Source organism: Natrix helvetica (genome assembly GCF_964273705.1).
Source record: "Natrix helvetica genome assembly, chromosome: 4".
NCBI lineage: Eukaryota > Metazoa > Chordata > Lepidosauria > Squamata > Natricidae > Natrix > Natrix helvetica.
The window spans coordinates 153706102-153717818 of record NC_138550.1 but is presented as its reverse complement, the minus strand read 5'-3'; positions in this window follow the sequence as shown (position 1 = coordinate 153717818).

Sequence of the window (11717 nt, the reverse complement as noted above, 5' to 3'; positions counted from 1 at the left end):
GAACATTGATCACATGTTTTCCAACTTGCCCAGCAGGGTTTTAAACTCCACTAGCCTAGATTAAGAGAGGACTGTGAAGTCCACAAGAACTAAGGAGAAATTTCCTGACAGTTAGAACAATTAATCAGTGGAACAACTTGCCTCCAGAAGTTGTGAATGCCCCAACACTGGAAGTCTTTAAGAAGATGTTGGATAGCCATTTGTCTGGAGTTGTGTAGGGTTTCCTACCTAAGCAGGTGGTTGGACTAGAAGACCTTCAAGGTCCCTTCCAACTCTTTTATTCTATTCTATCTTATACTGTACAAGAGCTCTCAAGACAGATTGAATTTGTTCTGGAGTCACCATTAATTATTAACTTTTAATACATTTATTCCAGTTTGACAGCAATGCTTGGTGAATTAACATCAATAGCCAGCAGAGACTATTGTTTGGGAAGGATTATAAAATATTAATCAATATATAAAGCAAGCCTCCTGTGACTTCTTTGGAATGGGGGGAATCTTAGGTTTGTAATGGCTGGAAAGTACCTTAAGAATTACCTTGAGGGAAATGGATTTTATTTATCCTTAGTACTGCCGGTGTAAACTAAGTCTAATTGGCTATATCTTTATAATGGATGCACACCTTAATCAGCCTTTCATTGTTCCTCAGCCTATGAGGGCGCTCACACTGACTCTACTTCTGCAGCACACTTAATTTGTTTCCTGAATTATCTCGCTTGCTAGATTCACAAAACACATTGAACCGTAAGTTGTCTACAAGTCTTCAAAAAATTCTAAGTAAGTTTAGCTTCTTGTGGGAATGCAGCCATTAAGTCCCTAACTGATGTTGATGAATACATTGTATGCAGATATTTATTTATTTTATTTATTTATTTTAGTTTGTCAAACATGTAAAAGATAACATGTATAAGTAGGAACATGAATAAGAACACAGGAAATGGATACAAATAAATGGAGATTATAGGACAGGGACAGAAGGCATGTTGGTGCACTTATGCACGCCCCTTACACACTTCTTAGGAATGGGGTGAGGTCAACAGTGGACAGTCTTAGGTTAAAATTATGGGGGTTTGCGGGATATAACAACAGAGTCAGGTAATGCATTCCAGGCATTGACAGTTCTATTGCTGAAGTCGTATTTTCTGCAATTGTTTGGAGCGATTTACCTTGAGTTTGTATCTACTGTTTGCTGCTGTATTATTGTGGTAGTCATTGACAATAGAACATTCTAGCGTAGTGGTTCTCAACCTGTGGGTTGGGACCCCTTTGGGGGTCAAGCAACCCTTTCACAGGGGTTGCCTGAGACCAGCGGAAAACACATATTTTTGAAAAAATACAGAAAACATAAAATAATTTTATGGTTGGGGGTCACCACAACATGAGGAACTGTATTAAAGGGCCGCGGCATTAGGAAGGTTGAGACACACTGTTCTAGCGCATAATTTTGTGTACTATGCTTAGGTCAGACACTAGGTGGCGTAGTTCTAGGTTTTCCAAATCCAAAATTTCAAGCCTGGTGGCAAAAGGTATTCTGTTGTGAGTAGAGGAGTGGAGTACTCTTCACGTGAAATACCTATGAGCTCTCTCAATTATATTAATATCTGATATACGGTGTGGATTCCAGGGCAGACGAGCTGTATTCAAGAATTGGTCTAGCAAAGGTTTTGTATGTCCTAGTTTGCAGTAAAATATTACCGGAGAAGAAGCTTCACAAGATTAGGTTACAGATAGCTGTAAGGATGGCATCAGAGTTTGGGCAAAAGGTTGTTTGTTGCCTATTCCTGTCTTCAATGTTATATTTGGCTGCTTTGAAATCAGGACTGATATTTTCCTAGGGTTGACTTTCCCCTTGTAAAATAAGAAGTGCTTCAAGAGCAGTGACGTGCAGTCAGGTGAGCCTCACCACTCTCATCATGAAAAAAAAAAGTAAAAGGAAAAAGCTGAGCTAGTTGCTGTCTCACCGTGGATGACTCTGCTTAACCTCACTGGTGCTCTCCCTCCCCGAGTGTAGTGACTTCCTCCCCAGGCCCCCATTCATTTCTCTCACACACACACAGCTGGATAAAACTATATAAAAATCTAGCCCAGCTTCACTGATTACAAGTTTGAAAAGGCAATGTGGCTCCACCTGCAATCAAACTACACTTGGGGAGGGAGAGCACAAGCGAGCACTGAGGAGACCACAGGAGGAGGCAGGAAGCCAGGCAAAGCCAGCCACACACTTCCCCCCAGCCTCTTTCTTTTGGAAGGCTTGGTTCGGCTCCCCTCCGGCTTCTCTGCCTCTCCTCTCACCCCAGCCTGCCAGCAGGAGGTGGTGGGTGGGCTTTATTGTGTTCCAGGCATTTCCCACCCAGACAGCAGGCTGCATTTGCAATGGTGGAGGTGTTTGGGAAAGGCAGCAGGGGAATGGGGGGGGGATGGCAGAGGAGCTGCTTTCAAGCCACTGGAAAAGATGTCCAATCCAACTTTTGTGTGTGGGGGGGTTTGTTTGAGAGTGAGTAGGGGTAGGAGAGATAGTCCAATCCAACTTCTGTGTGTGTGTGTGTGTGTGTATGTGTGTATGTGTGTGTGTGTTTGAGAGAGAGGGAGGAAGGGAGAGAGGGAGAGAGGGAGGAAGGAGGAGAAGGAGAAGAAAAAGAAAAAGAAAGAAGGAGCAAAGGAGAAAAACAAATGCTGTCGCTTTAAATTGGAACTGAGCATGCCTGGCTGTGGAATTCTGGGAGTTGAAGTCCACAAGTCTAAAAATATTTGAAACTCAGCACTGTGTCAGTGCCTCACCAGTCATAAACCTCACCGCACGTCACTGTTCAAGAGTAAACATGCTATGGCTGCTGGTGTTTGTGTGTCTGAGTGTGAAAGGACTTGTTTTCACGTCCTTTGTAAGGCTAGGCTAGCAGTACATGATGGAATTAAGATTTGCAACTGACAATAGGCACAGAAATTACACAAATAAGCCTTGATTTACAAACTCAACTCAGCCCAACATTTCTATTGCTAAGCGAGACATTTCTTAAGTGAATTTTGCCCCATTTTACAACCTTCCTTGCCCCAGTTGCCAAGTGAATCACTGCAGTTGTTAAATTAGTGACATGGTTGTTAAGCGAATCTGGCTTCCCCGTTGACTTTGCTTGTCAGAAGGTCACAAAAGGTGACCACACGATCCCCGGGACACTGCAACCATCATAAATATGAGTCAGTTGCCAAGCAGCTGAGTTTTGATCCCGTGACCATAGAGATGCCACAATGGTCACAAATGTGGAAAACGGTCATAAGTCACTTTTTTCAGTGCAGTTGTAACTTCAGGAGCTTTGGGAAATAGCTTGACCCCTTCCTCTCTGTGGCAGCCCCTCAAATATTGGAAGACTGCCACAGAGAGGAAGGGGTCAACCTATTTTCCAAGGTCAGACAAGGAATAATGGATGGAAATTGAACAAGGAGAGATTCAACTGAAAATAAGGAGAAATTTTCTAACAGTGAGAGCAATCAACCAATGGAACAGAAGTTGCCTTCAGAAGTTGTGGGAGCTTTCAAGAAGAGACTGGACTGCCATCTGTCAGAAAAGGTTTAGGGTCTCCTGCTCGGACAGGGGTTGGACTAGATAACCTACAAGTCCTTCCCAACTCTGTTAATCTGTTAATCTACAGCAGGTGTCCTCAACCCCCAGTCGGTGGATTGGCACTGGTCCACCGCAGGCCAGAAACTGGACAGTGTAAACAAGTGAAGCCCCATCTGCGGGATGCAGGCAGCACATGAAACCATGACCTTCTCCAGCCCGCGGAAAACCCTCTCTCCATGGAACCAGTTCCTGGTGCCCAAAAGGGGAGGGGGCAATTATCTACAGCATGAGATGGAAACCTGGAACAGGTTATATGTTGCTGACTTATAGATCTCAGCATCCTTAGGAAGCCTGGCCAAAAACTCCTGGATAACAGCAGTTGAGAGTCAGCAAACCTAAAGAGGCACGAGCTGCTGATTTATTCTTTATGGGAACATAAACTGTCATGCAATATGAAGGTAAACAGCACAAGATTTATTACAAGGAGGGCAAAGGTCTATTTAAAGATGTAATATTAGGCCTTTATTCGCAGCTCAGATCGGTCTTGAAATATTTGTTGTGCGCTTAACATACTTGCAAGAATTATAAATAACCTTTTTATGTCTCAATGAACATTCTAACAACTGCTCGAGCTGGTTAGCAAATCCTTGAAGGCGAACCCAGATTTTTAAAGAGCTTTCTGATTTTAGGCGATCTTTGTTGGCAGTTCAAGTTTGCTGGAAAGTTGGCAGGGGACCTTTTTAAGAAGGCTAACAGGACCTATCATGGCTTTTCCTAAACAGTTGCTAACCATTTTACGTTTCAGAGCCCTGCAGTTCAGCCCTTTCCTTCTCAGAGGGAAGTGATTACACCCATTTAAGCTCCCTGACATTTTGAGTCACTGGATGAATGAAATGTTCAAAGCCTCTAAAATAAGAGGTGGGATATCGCAAATGCAAAATCCAGGGGAAAGTAATGATTTTCTACTTGATGTCCCCAGGGTGACTGCAAATATCTATTTCCAAAACCATTGCATTTTATGCTTTTTCACTTAAAAAGCCACGGATGGAATGTTAATCTCTTTCCAGCAGCACCACTGAATCAGCTGATGAAAAAAAGCTTTTTTTTACCCCAACGTTCTTGGCTTTCAACCAGTACCAGTTGAAGTATGTTCCTTAGGTCAGACCAAGGACTGTCTGTCATCTAAGCTTGCCAAAGGAAGAAAAGCGATTCTAATGTGACTAACCGTACAACGTGGTGATTGAGTTTGTGCTAAAGGAAAGCTTTTCCTTCCACAGAATGGATCGGGCCAAGTGGCGGGGCACTACCGGTTTAACAACCAGTTTGGTGATCACATGCTTCGCGCACACACACTCGTTTCTCTGAAAACTGCAAGTGCACGCACAGTTTTGAGAAAAAGTACCTTCCACATTAGTGCTGGGGAGGAAAACATTTGAGGCGCGGCACTCCGCTCTGCTGGGCGGGCAGGCCCAATTATTCATCGGATCAAACCAGTTCTTGACCGGTTCTCGGTGGGTTCTGGATGCTGTTACTGCTCAGGGATGTGCCATGCCTGCACTTTGCACATGTGCAGTACTAAAAAATGCTTCTGCACATGCACAGAAGCAAAAAATAAGATGGCGCCAACCAGGGGTGGGTTCCTGCCAGTTCTAACCTCTTCTATAGAAGAGGTTCCACAAATCTACTGTGCCATTTAGAACTGGTTCCAGCTCCCTCCCCCCACCTGTCCGCACTACGCTTGCCCCGCCCACCACTCACTGATTGGCTGGCTTACCAATCACCCTGCCCACCTCTAAGAGTCCTTAAAGTCTTAAAGCTGTCAAGTTTGAACACCCCTGGGTTTTTTTTCCAAAGGGTTAGGGGTGCAAGGGTCTTGTAACCTGACAGCTTTAAGACTTGCACACTTCAGTGCCAGAGTTCCTGAGCCAACATGACTGGAGGAGGAATTCTGGGAGTTGAAGTCCACAAGCCTTAAAGCTGTCAAGTTTGAACACCCCCGGGTTTTCTTTTTTCTAAAGGGCTAGGGGTGCAAGGGTCTTGTAACTTGACAGCTTTAAGGCTTGTGTGCTTCAAATGCCAGTGTTTCTGAGCCAACATTTTGGTTGCGAAGCAAGAGCGTTGTTAAGTGAGTTTCACCACATTTTACAAGTTACAATAATACAATACAATAGTAGAGTTGGAAGGGACCTTGGAGGTCTTCTAGTCCAACCCCCTGCCTAGGCAGGAAACCCTATACCGTTTCAGACAAATAGCTATCCAACATCTTCTTAAAGACTTCCAGTGTTGGGGCATTCACAACTTCTGGAGGCAAGCTGTTCCACTGATTAATTGTTCTCACTGTCAGGAAATTTCTCCTCAGTTCTAAGTTGCTTCTCTCCTTGATTAGTTTCCACCCATTGCTTCTTGTTCTACCCTCAGGTGCTTTGGAGAATAGTTTGACTCCCTCTTCTTTGTGGCAACCTCTGAGATATTGGAATAATGCTATCATGTCTCCCCTAGTCCTTCTTTCTCTTAAGCTAAACATACCCAGTTCCTGCAACCGTTCTTCATATGTTTTAGTCTCCAGTCCCCTAATCATCTTTGTTGCTCTTCTCTGCACTCTTTCTAGAGTCTCCACATCTTTTTTACATCGTGGCGACCAGAACTGAATGCAGTATTCCAAGTGTGGCTGGAATAATTACATTCCAATAAAAATCTTTCATATTAATGAGTTGGCCATGCCCACCCAGTCATATGACTGCCAGGCCACTCTCACTCAGTCACATGGCTGGCAAGCCACTCCCATCTGGTCACATGGCCGGCAAGCCACTCCCACAAAGCAGGCCACACCTACAGAAGAGGTTCTAAAAAATTTTGAAACCCACCACTGGCGCCACCGTAATTATAATTTGCTCTTCTGCATTCCATACACCATATTATACCTCATCCACCACCGTCCTGCTTCCTCTCCTTCTCTCCTCCTCCCTACCTCCTTTCTTCCCTCTACCATCCCTCTCTTTTCTACTTCCCCTCTCTCTGTCCTTCTCCTCTCTCCTCTTTACACTCCTTCTCTCTCTCCTGCTCTTTTTCTCCCCTCTATTCCCTCTCTCCTAACCCCTCTCTTCCTCTTTCCACTCCCTTTCTCTCTTCCATTCTCTCCACTTAGCTTACATGGTGTATTTCAGCATCTGAGCAAACTCCATTTAATATTGATTGTATTAATAATTACATTCCAATAAAAATCTTTCATATTAATGATTTAACATACATCCTCCTTTTAAAGGTATACATATATACAATTTCATTATGATTCCCCCCCCCCAAAAAACATATTTTTTGGCCAAAGTGATGGCCGAGTTCAGGTTTCCAGTTATTCACATAATAATATTACATAGTTATGCATCTGTCAAGCATGCCTCCTTCAATATCCAAGAAAGGAAAACCTCAACTCCATTTTAATAGAGACAAAGTACTTTTACTAGATATGAAGTGAAAACAGCAAAAGGAAAGCAAGATCTGAGCCAGAAAGGCGGGAACATATACATATCAAACGTTTACCCAGCCCCCACCCTTCCCCCCAATTCCCCAACCCATTGTCCAATCTGCAACTCCCTAAGGTGTCATGTGGGGGGCATATTCAAACAACCTCATCAAGTTGGTATGCGAAATGGTTGGCCTTGACCAAGTCCAAACATCAGCCACCCGCACGCATAGAAGATGGTGAGAACAAGACTCCTCCAGTACAATATAATTCCCTTCCCCAATACTATGCACCACCACCCCCCGTTCCTATGGCAGCCGATAGCAAGCAAGCATAGCAAAACAGCCGTAAGCAAGTAACCAAAACAGAGTCTGACAACATCATTACATGCCCTAAATTTTTAAATCTCTTCTTTCCATTCCAAACTTTCCATTTTAAGTGCAAAAACCGTCTTGTCAACAACAACAGCTCTACCCCTTTGGGACATGCAAACAATCTTGTGATATACATAGAAAATGGGTGGAGCTTATCTTGCAGTAAAATGATGCTGTTGTCATCAGTCCACCTTTCTTGCTCCCCCTGCAGGCATCACGGGGCATTGCAAACCGTACCCCTTAAATCCTAGGGAATAACACCCTAATCCAGGTATGAAATACTGTATTATTACTCTTCAGATTTGCCAGTGGTGGTTCTTTATCTTGTACATGGCACAATTTATGCATTGCTTGATCCCCTATCTGCAGAGCAGTGAAATCTTATTTTAAAAAGTCCACCATATTTATAAATAATTTTATTACAAGAAAATTTTGCAAGGATTTAAAAAAAAAACCTACAGAAGAAGAAATAAAAAAAGAAAAAGATTGTCAAAGGGTAAAAGAAAAGTAAGTAACAAAAATCAAGAAAAAATATATAAAAAGAAATGACTTTCAACCACCTTTGCAGCAATTACAATCATAGCAATTACCATCTCCTCTACTGCATATCATAGTTCCCTTTCTCATAAACAAGCCTTTTTAAATCAATAAATCCCAAGATCAGCAGTTCATTTTTATCCATTTCCAGCAAAAGGTCTATAAAGGGTTTCCAGTCGTTTATAAAAAGTAGTTAAAGTTCCTTTTTTAATCAAACAAATCAATTTAGCCTTTTCTGCAAACTCAGCCATCTTCACAAATCCATTCCTCCATTATTGGTGTTTCTGTCGCTTTCCATCTTTATAATTTCCCATTTTTAATAAACAAGGAAACTCAGACAGACTCAGTGGCTTTAGAAGTGCATGCTCGTAAGGCTATTATGAAGCAATGAAAAATATTCGCTTAATCCCATCTTCTCCAGTTGGATGGCCACTGGAAGGACTAAAGTCCAGAGGGCACCAAGTTGATGAAGACTGAATACATCTTGGTTCAGTTACAACATGAGTTCTGAAAAGGAAAGGACAGGAATGGAAAGGGATGGAAAGAAAAGAAAAGAAAAACAACAACTCACCCATACTTCTCTACAGTTATTTGTTGTTTGGCTGACAGTTTTGCATGCTGGCAGCAATAGCAATAGCACTTAGACACTTCACAATGCTTTTACGGTCCTCTCTAAGTAGTTTACAGAGCCAGCCTATTGCCCCCAACAATCTGGGTCCTCATTTTACTGACTTTGGAAGGATGGAAGGCTGAGTCAACCTTGAGCCTTCAAACTGCCAAATTGCTGGCAGCCAGCAGTCGGCAGAAGTAGCCTGCAGCACTGCACTCTAACCACTGTGCCACCATGGTAAGTCAAAAGGAAAAGAAATTATGATACCTGTGAACTAATGTACATTACAGGTAATCTTCAACTCGCAACTTTGACTGAGTCGAGAATTATGGTTCTACGTGGTGTTGGTTGTTAAGCTTGATCAACTCTATTTTACAAGATTTTTTTGAGCAAATGTCATAGTTGTGAGAACAAATCTATTGTTTGCAAGGTTGTTGTTGTTTTTTTGCTGGAAATTGGACATAAATCTCAGATTCCAGCAAAAATATTGAAAATTGTAGTCACATGACCAAGGGATGCTGCAAATGGTGCTACACACGAGTCAGTTGCCAAGTGTCCAAAATGTGATCCTGTGAATGTTATCAAATTATTATGGTTAAGGCAGTGGTTAGGCTGTATCTTTCTATTGTATTTGTGGGTCAGTATATTTTTTTCTTTCCTTCTCTTTCAATACACATATAAGCAGCCCTTCTTGTTTGTTTTGTAGTCCTCTTCTGGAAATGAATACGTCACATTTGCAAAAAATACAATTGGTTTCTTAGGAATTTCTTGCGAAATTAATCCAGGGGAACCACAAACTGTCCTTTCTTTGCATCTAACATTTATATAACTGATGCAGTTAAAAGAAGTTAGAAGAGGTTAAAGATGGCTAGGTTCACACTGTCCACAGGTACAGAACTGTATTTTAGCTTTGTGATTTATAAAAAGCAAGCACTTATGGTTAACTTATGGTTTAGTGCAGGAATGGGATTGAAAATTTTTAGCAACCGGTTCTCTGCCCAGTTACTGGGTGGGTGTTGCTATGGGGGCATGGCCTAGTCAGATTCCTGCACCACAGCAGCAGGGGGGGGGTGTTTTTACCCTCCCCAGGTTCCAGAGGCCTTTTATCGAGCCTCCCGGAGGGTGAAAACGGCCTCCCCCGGGCTGAAGAGCCCTATGGAAGCCAGAAACCAGTGGTGGGTTCCAGATTCTCTTCCAACCGGTACGGTTGGAACGGTCCCCGGCGTCACCCACATGCATATGCACGGCGCGCACATGCGTTGTAGCTGGAAATAATGCTTCCACAAGCCTCTGCAATGCTCCAGCTGCTCGGCAGAGCATCACGCAGGCACTGTACGCGCCATGCACATGCGCGGAAGCGTCAACAGCTTCAAAAGATGGTAAAGAGCTCGGGCAGGTGGGCCCTACGGAGCACCATAACAGAACAGTACCCAGTGCTCCGGGCAGGATCTGGTACGCCCGCACCAGGGCATACCACCTGCAACCTGTACTGCCAGAAATGGACATGTTTCCAGACTTTTGGTACTTCCAATAGGCCCATTTGTGCCCTTTCTGGACTCTGGAGGCTGTCCTTGAGCCTCTAGGAGGGAGAAAACAGCTACCTGCGGGCTCCGGAGGCCCTCCGGAGGCCAGAAATGGGCCTGTTTCTGGACTTCTGATATTTCCGGTAGGCCCATTTTTTGCCCTCTCTGAGCCTCTTCATGGGCCCTGCACTTACCTGGCATGCTGAACGGTAAGGTGACCAACCGTCCTCCTTTAGGGAGGGCAGTCCTTCTTTTGTAAGTTCTGTTCTCCCTCGAAAAGTGTCCTCCTACATGTCTTCCTTTTCAATATTTGAAGACTAATCTGTTGCGCATTATATGACGTATTTGTATTTGACATGACAATTTGTCAAGACTCGGTATAGTGCGGTATAAGACGCGATTATGAGACGCATGCGCTCCGCACGGGAGACCTTGAGAGAGAGCGCCGCGTGCAAGTGGCTTTGTTTACTTTTTACCGAAACACAACACGGCACATACGCACGCAGTAGACTCACGTCACGTCGACAATTGAATGACTCACGGTAATTATTACTTTCTCAGTGAATATTCAATTATACAGAGGTAAGTACAATTCACGTTTTATTAAACAGTTTTTAATGGTGTTTTTTTTTACTTCATCGCAAGTATATTGAACAGATATTGAATCTTGTGTTGAATTTTTATCTAAAAAAATGCTAGACATTAAAATAGACAATTGTCTCTTTGAAGAAATTAGAAGACTGAATGTATATTTAAATTCTGAAAAATTAATACAATGGGAAAATCAACATGTTGAAATTGATAAAAGATGGGTGGATATTTTCAGCCATTTCAAAAATGAACATATTCCATGTGAACATTTATTTATACTTGTTCAATTTATGTTGTGCTGCCCTGGAACTAATGCAGCAGTTGAAAGAGTTTTTTTCAATTGCCAATGATTTTTCGACAAGTGAGAAATCGAGATTGAATGTTGATACTCTAGCTGCAGCACTTGCCGTAAAATTCAATATGAAGGATATTTCTTGTTCAGATATTTCCAATATATTGTTAGAAGATGATACATTGACAAAAAATATTAAGTCAATGGAAAAGTACTCATTTAAATAATAATTAACAGGCATCTAAGCATAATTACGATATAAAATGTTGCAAATGTTTTATTATGCATATATCATATTTTAGTGTATTATTGTTGCAATGAATAAAATATTTCTTTTATTTACAATATATTTTTTCCAATTTATTTGTCCTCCTTTTCATTGTAAAAAAGTTGGTCACCTTAGCATTTTGGACAATAGAATGTGTTTTGTCCTCCTTTTCATTGTAAAAAAGTTGGTCACCTTATGAACGGGCCACATCGAGACTCCTGGGAGGGGAGGGCAGAGTGGGCGGAGTCAGCCGGTCCTTGTAACTACCAGTTCGGTGAACCAGATTAAAATTAACATCTGGTTCGCCCGAACCAGCTGAATCCCACCCCTGGTTTAGTGTATTGTGGCTGAGCAACTCATAGGAAAAATAACCAGAGGAAAGCATGAGAGAAGACAGCCAAGATTTTAAAAGTTTTTGAGTAAATCACTGTTTGACAGCATCCAGCTGTGTGTAATTCAAGTCCCAAAATTCTCAGCAATGATCATGCCAGCTAGGCAACTCTG